The following is a 12,875-nucleotide window of genomic DNA, read 5'->3' on the forward strand; positions in this document are numbered from 1 at the left end:
CTTCCTCCCTCTGCCCTTCCTCCACCCTTCTTCATATCCTTCTTCCCTCCCTCCCTCCTTCCCTCACCTCCTTCTTTCTTTCCTCCCTCCCTCCCTTTCTTTCTCTTGCAGACTCTCATTTCTGTCACGAAAAAACCCTCCACAGCAAACCAGTCATCCTTTTTCTAATCTTAAAGGAAAGGATGATCAGAAAGCTCCCTGCAGAAAGCTTTCATAAAGACTGGGGCCCATTTCTTCCATATTCCATGATATGAGGCCGATTGAAGCCTTTTGGATGGAAAACTAACTGATTTTATTCGCTCAGTGCCATTCCGTAATTTTGAGAAAGCGTCCATTTTCTAAATGGTCTGGGGGCTTCCCTCCACGAACTACCAGCAAATTGCACCTTAAATTACATCCACTAAAAAATGTAACTGTGGAAGGCAGCTGGACCACTCCATTTTTTTTTTTAATTGATTTATATGCCGCCCTTCTCCGGAGACTCAGGGCGGCTTACAATGCGTTAAGCAATAGCCTTCATACTTTTGTATATTTATACAAAGTCAGCTTATTGCCCCCACAAACTGGGTCCTCATTTAACCTACCTTAGAAAGGATGGAAGGCTGAGTCAACCTTGAGCCTGGTGAGATTCGAACCTGCAGAAATTGCAGGCAGCTGTGTTAATAACAGGGTGCATTAAACCACTGTACTACCAAGGCACTCCATTTTGATACGGCCAAAGTCAAAATCCAACCTCTGCTATTCGCCTTTGAGCCTTCTTTTGGGATGTCCAGATATAACATCATTCATGGGCTCTGTATAAGTAGTCCTCCATTTATGACTGGCCGTTTAGCTCTTCGTACAGTAGATGTATCCTGGGAAGGGATGTGGTGACTCAGTGGCTAAGAAGCTGAGCTTGTCGATCAAAAGGTCGGCAGTTCAGCGGTTCGAATCCCTAGTGCTGCGTAACGGGGTGAGCTCCCGTTCCTTGTCCCAGCTTCTGCCAACCTAGCAGTTCGAAAGCAGGTAAAAAATGCAGGTAGAAAAATAGGGACCACCTTTGGTGGGAAGGGAACAGCGTTCCGTGCGCCTTTGGCGTTGAGTCATGCCGGCCCACATGACCACGGAGACGTCTTCGGGCAGCGCTGGCTCTTCGGCTTTGAAACGGAGATGAGCACTGCCCCCTAGAGTCAGGAACGACTAGCACATATGTGCGAGGGGAATCTTTACCTTTATCTTTAGATGTATACTACATTGATTCCACATAACAAGGGGGCAGAATCGTGACTGCCATCTTGAGTTCTGGAATCCCGGGTAGATGCATGAAAATCCCTAACCCTGACGTTGTCTGTTCCTGTTTTAAGGAGATAAAACCAGACTGTGAAGGTTATACAGAGAGAGAGAGAGAGAGAGAGAGAGAGGGGGGGGGGGAGGGAGAGGGAGAGAGGGAGAGAGGGAGGGAGAGGGAGAGAGAGAGGGAGGGAGAGAGAGAGGGAGAGAGAGAGAGGGAGGGAGAGAGAGGGAGGGGGGAGAGGGAGAGGGAGAGCGAGAGGGAGAGAGGGAGAGAGAGGGAGAGGGAGAGGGAGGGAGAGAGGGAGAGAGAGAGAGGGAGGGAGGGAGAGGGAGGGGGAGAGGGAGAGGGAGAGGGAGGGAGAGAGAGGGGGAGAGAGAGAGGGAGGGAGAGCGAGAGGGAGAGAGAGGGAGAGAGAGAGAGGGAGGGAGAGAGGGAGAGAGAGGGGGAGAGAGAGGGAGGGAGAGAGAGAGGGAGAGAGAGAGAGAGGGAGGGAGAGAGAGAGAGAGAGAGGGAGAGAGAGGGGGGAGAGGGAGGGAGAGAGGGAGAGAGAGAGGGAGGGAGAGAGAGAGGGAGAGAGAGAGAGGGAGGGAGAGAGAGGGGGGGAGAGGGAGGGAGAGAGAGAGAGACAGACAGACAGACAGACTTGGGACCAGGTGAAATATTAAATTTGACGTGATTGCGTTCTACCTTTTAAACGCAATCCAAGACAAAAATTAATTCCGCACAATAGAGAGAAAAAAAAAAAAAACCCCTCTAGCAATTTCGCTTTAATAATTCAGAGATAATATTTGGAAAGGTTTTGACACCTGACCCATAGCTATGGGGAAGAATGCATGTTTGACCCCCACGGTTGCGCATTTCCAACCCCTGCGGCAGTCCCCGGCCCTCCCCTTCGGCAAAGCAAGCCCCCGTTTGCAGGCAGTTGACTCTGTGTGTCTGTGTAAAGGGCAGGTTGTTATCCTTTAATTCATTGCGATTCATTTATCCTTTAATTTATGATGATTGCATCATTAGCGCCAAAAAGGTCAAGGAGCAGTGTGTGTCTCGGTGGCTGTGAGTGCGTGTGCCACAGATGCTAAAACAACAGAGCACAATCGGAAAGGCGGGGGGGGGAAAAGGGGCGCTATTTACATTCCTCCCAGTTTGCAAAGGCTAAAAGACAGTGCAATGGTATGTGAGAACGACCTTGCTTGGTAGCTGTCCAGGGACCGGTTTAAATAAGAGATCGCTCAGCCCACAGCTGCATAATGGGCCAAGCAAGAGTTTCAGGAAGGATTCTCCCTTTGGGGCTGTAAAGGAGATGCAATTAAGATGATTAAAGGCCTGGAGTCTAAAACATATGAAGAGCGGTTGCAGGATTTGGGTTGGGCTAGTCTAGAGAAAGGGACGCGGTGGCTCAGCGGCTAAGACGCTGCGCTTGTCGATCGAAAGGTCGGCAGTTCAGCGGTTCGAATCCCTAGCGCCGCGTAAACAGGGTGAGCTCCCGTGACTTGTCCCAGCTTCTGCCAACCTAGCAGTTCGAAAGCAGGTAAAAAATGCAAGTAGAAAAATAGGGACCACCTTTGGTGGGAAGGAAACAGCATTTCCGTGCGCCTTTGGCGTTGAGTCATGCCGGCCACATGACCACGGAGACGTCTTCGGACAGCGCTGGCTCTTCGGCTTTGAAACGGAGATGAGCACCGCCCCCTAGAGTCGGGAACGACTAGCACATATGTGCAAGGGGAACCTTTACCTTTACCTAGTCTAGAGAAAAGAAGGCGTAGGGGGGACATAATAGCAGTCTTCCAATATCTGAGGGGCTGCCACAAAAAGAGAGGGAGTCAACTTATTTTCCAAAGCGCTAGAAGGCAAGACAAGAAGCAATGGATGGAAACTAATCCAGGAGAAAAGCCATCTGGAATTAAGGAGGAATTTCCTAACAGTGAGGACAATTAACCAGTGGAACAACTGGCCACCAGAAGTCGTGGGTTCTTCGTCACTGGAGGTTTTTAAGAAGACGCTGGACATTCGTTTGTCTGGAATGGTCTAGGGTCTCCTGCTTGAGTAAGGGGGCTGGACTAGAAGACCTCCAAGGTCCCTTCCAACTTTATTCTGATTGGTTGACATGGCGGGGAAATGGTACCTTCAGGTTCGCAACATTCCCTTAATGTAGATTGACAATATGAGCTTTTATCTGGCTTTTGTTTTCCTGACGGATCTACCTTGGGAAGGGAGACAGAGAAAAACAAGACCATTTTTTTTGTATGTGTGTGTGTGTGTGAAAAAGTTATTGTCTGTCTTCCTATTTTAGCACGGATGTCCCAGGCTGCCTGCCTCTTCCAACGGAAGTCACCCCTTCTGAAGAGCCACAGCCAGCTCGAGAGAGCCACAACGTCAAAGGTTGTGAGAAGCAGAAGCACAAACTAGAAGACAAATCACGCAGGTAAGAACCGATGTTCGGGCCTAACCTAAATCTCTTTAGTTCCCTGCAGAAAAGGCATTTAAGCTGAGAACTGCAATGGATGGGCACTCCTATCTATCAGTCAATCAATCAATCGGAACGGAACTTTACAGTACAGTAACAGAGTTGGAAGGGACCTTGGAGATCATCTAGTCCGACCCCCTGCTCGCACAGGAGACCTGTACTAGGGATTCGAACCGCCGAACTGCCGACCTCCTTTCTGATCGACAAGCTCAGTGTCTTAGCCACTGAGCCACCTAGTCAGGGTGAACTGGGAGAACTGCGGAGGGACCTTGGAGGTCTTCTAATCCTTGTCAAGCAGGAGGCCCTCTGCCATTTCAGACAGGTGGCTGTCCATTCCGGTGAAGGAGCACCCACAACTTCTGGTGGCAAGCGGTTCCACTGGTTAATTGCCCTCACTGTTAGGAAGTTTCTCCTTAGTTCCAGGTTGTTTCTCTCCTTGGTTAGTTTCCATCCGTTGTTTCTTGTCCTGCCTTCTGGGGCTTTGGAGAATAGGTTGATCCCCTCTTCTTTGTGGCGGCCCCTCAAATACTGGAAGACTGCTATCGTGGGTGTGTCCTCCCCCCCAGTCCTTCTTTTCTCTAGACCGGGTGTCAGCAACCTTTGGCTCCGGAGCCACATGCGGCTCTTTGGGCCCTCTGCTGTGGCTCCCTGTTGGGTGATCCCACCACTGGCCAGCCCCGCCCCGTGCCTTCCCCTCCCAGTCACTCCTTGCTTGTCCTGAGAAGGTAAGGGCGATGGCAGGGGATGGAGAAGCAACTAGGGCAGAGACAGAGAGATACAGAGAGGGGGAGAGAGAGAGAGACAGAGAGATACAGAGAGAGGGGGAGAGAGAGAGACAGAGAGATTCAGAGAGAGGGGGGAGAGAGAGAGAGAGAGAGAGAGACAGAGAGAGAGAGAGAGAGAGACAGAGAGAGGGGGAGAGAGCGAGACAGAGAGATACAGAGAGAGGGGGAGAGAGAGAGATAGAGAGATACAGAGAGAGGGAGAGAGAGAGAGAGATACAGAGAGAGGGGGAGAGAGCGAGACAGAGAGATACAGAGAGAGGGGGAGAGAGAGAGAGAGAGATACAGAGAGAGGGGAGAGAGAGAGAAAGAGATACAGAGAGAGGGGGAGAGAGAGAGACAGAGATACAGAGAGGAGGGGAGAGAGAGAGACAGAGAGATACAGAGAGAGGGGGAGAGAGAGAGACAGAGAGATACAGAGAGAGGGGGAGAGAGAGAGAGATACAGAGAGAGGGGGAGAGAGAGAGAGAGATACAGAGAGAGGGGAGAGAGAGAGAGATACAGAGATACAGAGAGAGGGGAGAGAGAGAGAGAAAGAGATACAGAGAGGGGGAGAGAGAGAGACAGAGAGATACAGAGAGGAGGGGAGAGAGAGACAGAGAGATACAGAGAGAGGGGGAGAGAGAGAGACAGAGATACAGAGAGAGGGGGAGAGAGAGAGACAGAGATACAGAGAGGAGGGGAGAGAGAGAGACAGAGAGATACAGAGAGAGGGGGAGAGAGAGAGACAGAGAGATACAGAGAGAGGGGGAGAGAGAGAGACAGAGATACAGAGAGAGGGGGGAGAGAGAGAGAGATACAGAGAGAGGGGAGAGAGAGAGATACAGAGATACAGAGAGAGGGGAGAGAGAGAGAGATACAGAGATACAGAGAGAGGGGAGAGAGAGAGAGAAAGAGATACAGAGAGGGGGAGAGAGAGAGACAGAGAGATACAGAGAGGAGGGGAGAGAGAGACAGAGAGATACAGAGAGAGGGGGAGAGAGAGAGACAGAGATACAGAGAGAGGGGGAGAGAGAGAGACAGAGAGATACAGAGAGGAGGGGAGAGAGAGACAGAGAGATACAGAGAGAGGGGGAGAGAGAGAGACAGAGAGATACAGAGAGAGGGGGAGAGAGAGAGACAGAGATACAGAGAGGAGGGGAGAGAGAGAGACAGAGAGATACAGAGAGGGGGGAGAGAGAGGGGGGGAGAGACAGAGAGATACAGAGAGAGGGGGAGAGAGAGAGAGACAGAGATACAGAGAGAGGGGAGAGAGAGAGAGATACAGAGAGAGGGGGGAGAGAGAGAGATACAGAGATACAGAGAGAGGGGAGAGAGAGAGAGATACAGAGATACAGAGAGAGGGGAGAGAGAGAGAGAAAGAGATACAGAGAGGGGGAGAGAGAGAGACAGAGAGATACAGAGAGGAGGGGAGAGAGAGACAGAGAGATACAGAGAGAGGGGGAGAGAGAGAGACAGAGAGATACAGAGAGAGGGGGAGAGAGAGAGACAGAGATACAGAGAGGAGGGGAGAGAGAGAGACAGAGAGATACAGAGAGGGGGGAGAGAGAGGGGGGGAGAGACAGAGAGATACAGAGAGAGGGGGAGAGAGAGAGATACAGAGATACAGAGAGAGGGGGGAGAGAGAGAGAGAAAGGTTTTGTGGTTCCCGGTGTTTTTTAACCACTGGTTCTCTGACCTAATGACCGACTGGGTAGGCGTGGTTAGGGGGGGTCATGTGACTGGTGGAAGTGAGTGATGTCGAGTTGGCCACGCCCACCCAGGTTTTGTGGCTCCCGGCGTTTTCTTTTCTGTGGGAAAACGGGTCCAAAATGGCTCTTTGAGTGTTTTAAGGTTGCAGATCCTTGCTCTAGACCAGCCATTCCCAATATCTGCAACTGCAGTTCCTACGTCCAGTTTGTATACTGTAAGCAGTCCTCACAATTGAGACCCCAATGGTCTGCGGTTAAACAAAGGGATTAAGTGAGCCGTGCCCCGTTTTAGGACCCTTTTGCCATGGATGTTAAGCGCACCGCTGCAGTTGTTAAATGAATCACACATGGTCCTTAAGCGAATCTAGCTTTCCCCATGGCACTTTGTTTGCCGGAAGCTCTCAAACGGCGAACACGTGACCCCAGGATGCCGCAGCGCCGTCATAAATCCACGCCGGTTGCCAAGGGCCCGAATTTTGATCCCATGGGGGAAGTTGTGTCGGTTGTTAAGCTCTCTTGTAACGCTAAGCTTTGATTGATTGGCCAGTTTTGATTTTCGCCTTTCCAGAAAGCAAGGGGAAATTGTTCTTTTCAGATTCTGGGTTTTATCCCAGACAGTTTGATGAAATGTAAAAGAGTGTGCAGAATACAGAGCAGGCAAACGTCCAAGGGTGGGTTAAAAAGTCAAGATGGCCGCCGTGACTCTGGTGGCGCTTTGATCGCAAGGTCACGACGGACATCTCGGCTTTCTTGACCCGTGATGGGAAGATCTGCCAGCTGTGGAAAACAATGAGTTTCTCTTAATACCTAGCAACCACGGGAAGACTGTCGGAAAAGATCAATTTTTGGGTTCGCTCAACGTTTTTTAAAAAATTTATTTTATTTATTTTATTAATCATATTTCTATGCTGCCCACTCTCCGAGGACTCTGGGTGGCTTACAACAATTGACAGTATACTAACTAGCATATTGCCCCCCAACAATCTGGGTCCTCATTTTACCCACCTCGGAAGGATGGAAGGCTGAGTCAACCTTGAGCCGGTGAGATTTGATCCGCTGATCTGTTGAACTAGCAGTCAGCTGAAGTAGCCGCAGTACTGCACCCTAACCACTGCGCCACCTCGGCTCTTAATGGGATGCGGCGGCTCAGTGACTAAGACGCTGAGCTTGTCGATCGAAAGGTCGGCAGTTCAGCAGTTCGAATCCCGAGTGCCGCGTAATGGTGTGAGCTCCCGTGACTTGTCCCAGCTTCTGCCAACCTAGTAGTTCGAAAGCAGGTAAAAAAAATGCAAGTAGGAAAATAGGTACCACCTTTGGTGGGAAGGGAACAGCGTTCCGTGCGCCTTTGGCATTGAGTCATGCCGGCCACATGACCACGGAGACGTCTTCGGACAGCGCTGGCTCTTCGGCTTTGAAACGGAGATGAGCAGCGCCCTCTAGAGTCGGGAACGACTAGCACATATGTGCGAGGGGAAACTTTACCTCTACCTTTACAACTTTTTTTTTAAATCTCCTGGAGACCATGCCTTTCTTCAATGGAAATGATGATATTAAAAAAAAAAAATAAGCACTTGGCTACCTTATCACCCCTTTCTTTTTATCCTCCCTCCATCTCCTTTCTTTCTGCTTTCCCTCTGTCGATCTTATCGCCTTCTTCGCTTTCAAGTACCGGAGAAATCAAAGAGGAGAAATCAAGGATCCCGATTTGCTAAACCCGATCTCGGAATTAAGGAGATATTATTTCCATTTATCGTTATCTGCTGCCAGGGGGAAAAGCGAAAAAAAAAAAAAAGAAAGCGGAAGCCATCTGCTTCAAATCTCTGTCTTTTAAGACCGATGAGAGGTTTATTTCCCTTTCCTCTTTTTTCAAACGGTCTTCAAGAGCCCTCGGAAAGAATCAAAGTCCGATCGTCTCCCGAGGACATCAAAAGCCAAAAATTGTCCTCTGGAAAAAAAAATATATGAAAAGATGGGGTTTTTATCTCGATGCATCTGATAGCACCTGCAGCTTTCCGACTCCGTCTGTCTTTACACCGTGCCAGCCGAGTTGATAAGCGCATGAGGTATTTTGGGCGCGCTCACAAAATGTCTCCCGGGAAGCTTGCCACAGGTGCATTTACCTGAATGATCTCTGCTCATATGAGCCAGCAGTGTGTGGCGGCAGCCAAAAAAGCCCATGCAATCTTAAGTTGCATTAACAGAGGGATACAATCAAGATCAAGTGAGGTATTAATACCACCCTATAAAGCCTTAGTAAGAGCAAATCTAGAATCCTGCATCCAGTTTTGGTCACCACACTATAAAAAAGATGTTGAGACTCTAGAAAGGGTGCAGAGAAGAGCAATCAGGTTGATGAGGGGATTGGAGGATAAAACATACGATGAACGGTTGCAGGAACTGGGCATGGCTAGTCTAGTGAAGAGAAGGACCAGGGGAGACAGGAGAGCATCTTCCAATATTTGAGGGGCTTCCACAGAGAGGAGGGGGTCAAGCTATTTTCCAAAGCACCTGAAGGCCAGACAAGGAATAATGGATGGAAACTGAACAAGGAGAGATTCAACCTGGAAATAAGGAGAAATTTTCTGACCGTGAGAGCAATCAACCCATGGAACAGAAGTTGCCTTCAGAAGTTGTGGGAGCTTCATCACTGGAAGCTTTCAAGAAGAGACTGGACTGCCATCTGTCAAAAATGGTGTAGGGTCTCCTGCTTGGGCGGGGGGTTGGACTAGATGACCTACAAGATCCCTTCCAACTCTGTTAATCTGAATTTATCTAAAATGATCAAAGGCCTGGAGACTAAAACATACGATGAACGGTTGCAGGAACTGGGCATGGCTAGTCTAGTGAAGAGAAGGACCAGAGGAGACAGGATAGCAGTCTTCCAATATTTGAGGGGCTGCCACAGAGAGGAGGGGGGCAAGCTATTTTCCAAAGCACCCAAAAGCCCGACAAGGAAGAATGGATGGAAACTGAACAAGGAGAGATTCAACCTGGAAATAAGGAGGAATTTTCTGACAGGGAGAACAATCAACCCATGGAACAGAAGTTGCCTTCAGAAGTTGTGGGAGCTTCATCCCTGGAAGCTTTCAAGAAGAGACTGGACTGCCATCTGTCAAAAATGGTGTAGGGTCTCCTGCTTGGGTGGGGGGTTGGACTAGATGACCCACAAGGTCCCTTCCAATTCTGTTAATCTGAACATCTAATCATCCCCCTTAACTCCAGTCCCACCAGCCTGCTCAGGGTTGTCCTTTCTTATTTTTCCCCTCAAGCCAATATATCCATTGTCAAGCAAAGCACTGAGCGTTAACATTCATTTCTATTGAATATGCCGCTTTTAATATCAACGGTTCTTAAATATATATTTTTGAGATTTATTTGGTGTTTGTTTGTTTTTTTTAAAAAAAAAACCTTAAATGGCCACCCTACCTAGCGCCTCCAAATCGAAATCTGACTAATTTATTTTCAAAAACGTACTTACGGAGAAAGTAAGCCAAATGTAGAAATCTATTACAGAGTTGTTAACCTCAATAAATGTGTTTTTTGATAACTTAGTGCTAAGTGAGCTAGCATACGGGAACTTCTTCATTATATCTGCAATTAATCCTTCCAAAAGACACTTAATTTGAGGCAGGACTAAATTACCCAGAACGTGGCAATTAAACGTTTGCCCATGTTATGGATCTGCCATCAAAAGGCCACCGGGCAGAAACAAACAGATGTGGAGAATTGTCCAAGTAATGGTAAAGAGCAGGGGTGAAATGTTACCGGTTCGGACAGGTTCGCCTGAACTGGTAGCGATGGCGGCGGGTTGTTCGGAGAACCATTAGCGATGGCAGTGCGAGGCTCCGCCCACCTCCCCGGTCATCGTTACTTCCTGGTTTTAACCAGGAAATAACAGTTTGTTTACCTTCCGCGCATGCGCAGAAGAGTTTGTGCACGCACAGAGGGTCCGTGCGCGCATGTGATACACGCACATATGCGAGTGGAGCGAGTACGTGCACTTCCGAACCGTTAGGGAAGGTAAGTAGATTTCACCCCTGGTAAAGGGGTATAGATAACACTTAGAAAAAATATTTCTAGGGACGTGTTGGCTCAGTGGCTAAGACGCTGAGCTTGTCGATCGAAAGGTCGGCAGTTCAGCGGTTCGAATCCCCAGCACCGCGTAACGGGGTGAGCTCCCGTGACTTGTCCCAGCTTCTGCCAACCTAGCAGTTCGAAAGCAGGTAAAAAAATGCAAGTAGAAAAATAGGGATCACCTTTGGTGGGAAGGGAACAGCGTTTTCCGTGCGCCTTTGGCGTTGAGTCATGCCGGCCACATGACCACGGAGACGTCTTCGGACAGCGCTGGCTCTTCGGCTTTGAAACGGAGATGAGCACCTGCCCCCTAGAGTCGGGAACGATTAGCACATAAGTGCGAGGGGAACCTTTACCTTTACCTTAGAAACAATATTATTATTATTATTATTATTATTATTATTATTATTATTATTATTATTTTCTTTTTCCCCACAGTCCATCTTGGGATGCTGAATCTCCTCCGCCTCCCTCCAAGGGAAAGAAAAAGAAGAAAAAATCAACAAGGAAGAAAAGGAGGAGGTAAGCGGAAGGAGCAACGGGACAAGTGGACTTCCTTGGTTCTTCCTTGGAGACATTTCAATCAAACAATCGGAATGGAGCTGGAAGGGACCTTGGAGGTCTTGTAGTCCCACCCCCTGCTCGAGCAGGTTGACCCTATACCATTTCAGACAAGGGACTACCTAGTCTCTTCTTTAAAACCACAGGTTGTAAACCTCAAATTTTAGTTTATTCAAAGAAGATTTTAAAATGCCGTATTTTTTAAAAAGGGGGCCAAAAGAAGAAAAAACACAACAAACAAGACATTAAAAAGAAAAAAAGGCATAAAAAAGAAAATTAATTCCTTCCTTGCTTGCTTGCTTCTTTCCTTCCTTCCTTCCTTTCCCTTTCCCATCTTCTTTCTTCTTTCCTTTCTTCCTGTTTCCATTTCCTTCCTTCCTTCTCTTTCCCTTCACCTTCACCTTTCTCTTTCTCTTTCCTATCTTCTTCCTTCTTTCCTTCCTTCCTTCCTTTTCTTTCCCTTTCCCTTTCCCATCTTCTTTCTTCTTTCCTTCCTTCCTTCTCTTTCCCTTTCCCTTTCCCTTTCCCATCTTCTTTCTTCTTTCCTTCCTTCCTTCCTTCTCTTTCCCTTCCCCTTCCCCTTCCCCTTCCCCTTTCCCATCTTCTTTCTTCTTTCCTTCCTTCCTTCCTTCCTTCCTTCCTTCCTTCCTTTCCCTTTCCCATTCCCTTTCCCATCTTCTTTCTTCTTTCCTTCTTCCTTCCTTCTCTTTCCCTTTCCCTTCCCCTTCCCCTTTCCCTTTCCCATCTTCTTTCTTCTTTCCTTCCTTCCTTCCTTTTCTTTCCCTTTCCCTTTCCCATCTTCTTTCTTCTTTCCTTCCTTCCTTCTCTTTCCCTTTCCCTTTCCCTTTCCCATCTTCTTTCTTCTTTCCTTCCTTCCTTCTCTTTCCCTTTCCCTTCCCCTTCCCCTTCCCCTTTCCCATCTTCTTTCTTCTTTCCTTCCTTCCTTCCTTCCTTTTCTTTCCCTTTCCCTTTCCCATCTTCTTTCTTCTTTCCTTCTTCCTTCCTTCTCTTTCCCTTTCCCTTCCCCTTCCCCTTTCCCTTTCCCATCTTCTTTCTTCTTTCCTTCCTTCCTTCCTTTTCTTTCCCTTTCCCTTTCCCATCTTCTTTCTTCTTTCTTTCCTTCCTTCCTTCTCTTTCCCTTTTCCTTTCCCTTCCCCTTTCCCTTTCCCATCTTCTTTCTTCTTTCCTTTCTTCCTGTTTCCATTTCCTTCCTTCCTTCCTTCCTTCCTTCTCTTTCCCTTCCCCTTTCTCTTCCCCTTTCCCATCTTCTTCCTTCTTTCCATTCTTCCTTCCTTCTTTCCTTTCTCCCTTCCTTCTTTCATTCCTTCCTTCCTTCCGTCCGTCCATCCTTCGCATGTCTATTTTAACATACAACAAATTCTAACAGGAAAAAAAGAAGAAGAGTATCAAAGCACCTGGTCCTTTTCGTCCACTTCAAATTGCAAATCCCTCTGGCACGCTTCATCCTAGTAAAAAAAACTTCTCTTAACTTCTTCCTAGATCTCCGTCCTACAGCGTTTCTCCTCCAAAAAAGAAGAAGAAAAAGAAGAGCTCAAAGAAAAGGAAAAGAAATAGGTACACACCTTTCCACTGGATGTTAATTTTTCCTGGACTAGATCCATTTGGACTTTCCTTTAACGTAATTTGGGGGGGGGGGGGTGTTCTGATATTTTGAAGCCCAGCAACGAAGGGCAGATGAGGTGTTCCAGAGGCAGAAGATGGCTGATTTACGATGAATGCATTTTATGATTACAATCATGATTTATCACCAGGGGTGGGGCTGCTGGGGGTTCGCATGGGTTCAGGAGAACCTCGAGCTAAGATTCTGTGCAGTTCGGAGAGCCCCCAAATCCCACTCCTGGGTGGCCACGCCCACCCCACCCCACCCCTCCCAGGAGTCCCCATGTGGCCCGTTTTGGATGCAGGTAAGTGCAGGGCGCACATGGAGGCTCAGGGAGGGTGAAAAACAGGCCTACCGGAAGTTCAGGAAATGGCCTATTTCCAGCCACCAGAGGGCCTCTGGAGCCTGG

At 48.4% G+C, this 12,875-nt stretch overlaps 1 long non-coding RNA gene across 1 annotated transcript; it reads left to right on the plus strand.

Moving 5' to 3' along the window:
• Positions 1-3,671: 3,671 nt before the first annotated feature.
• On the plus strand, positions 3,672-12,390 carry LOC139322229 (uncharacterized). The gene is made up of 3 exons (XR_011600833.1): positions 3,672-3,695; positions 10,723-10,806; positions 12,346-12,390. It is a non-coding gene; the product is annotated as an uncharacterized lncRNA (long non-coding RNA).
• The last annotated feature ends 485 nt before the right edge of the window (positions 12,391-12,875 follow it).

This window comes from Pituophis catenifer, unplaced genomic scaffold, assembly GCF_029215685.1.
Source record: "Pituophis catenifer annectens isolate HBS135680 unplaced genomic scaffold, rPitCat1.0.hap2 SCAF_10, whole genome shotgun sequence".
Lineage (NCBI taxonomy): Eukaryota > Metazoa > Chordata > Lepidosauria > Squamata > Colubridae > Pituophis > Pituophis catenifer.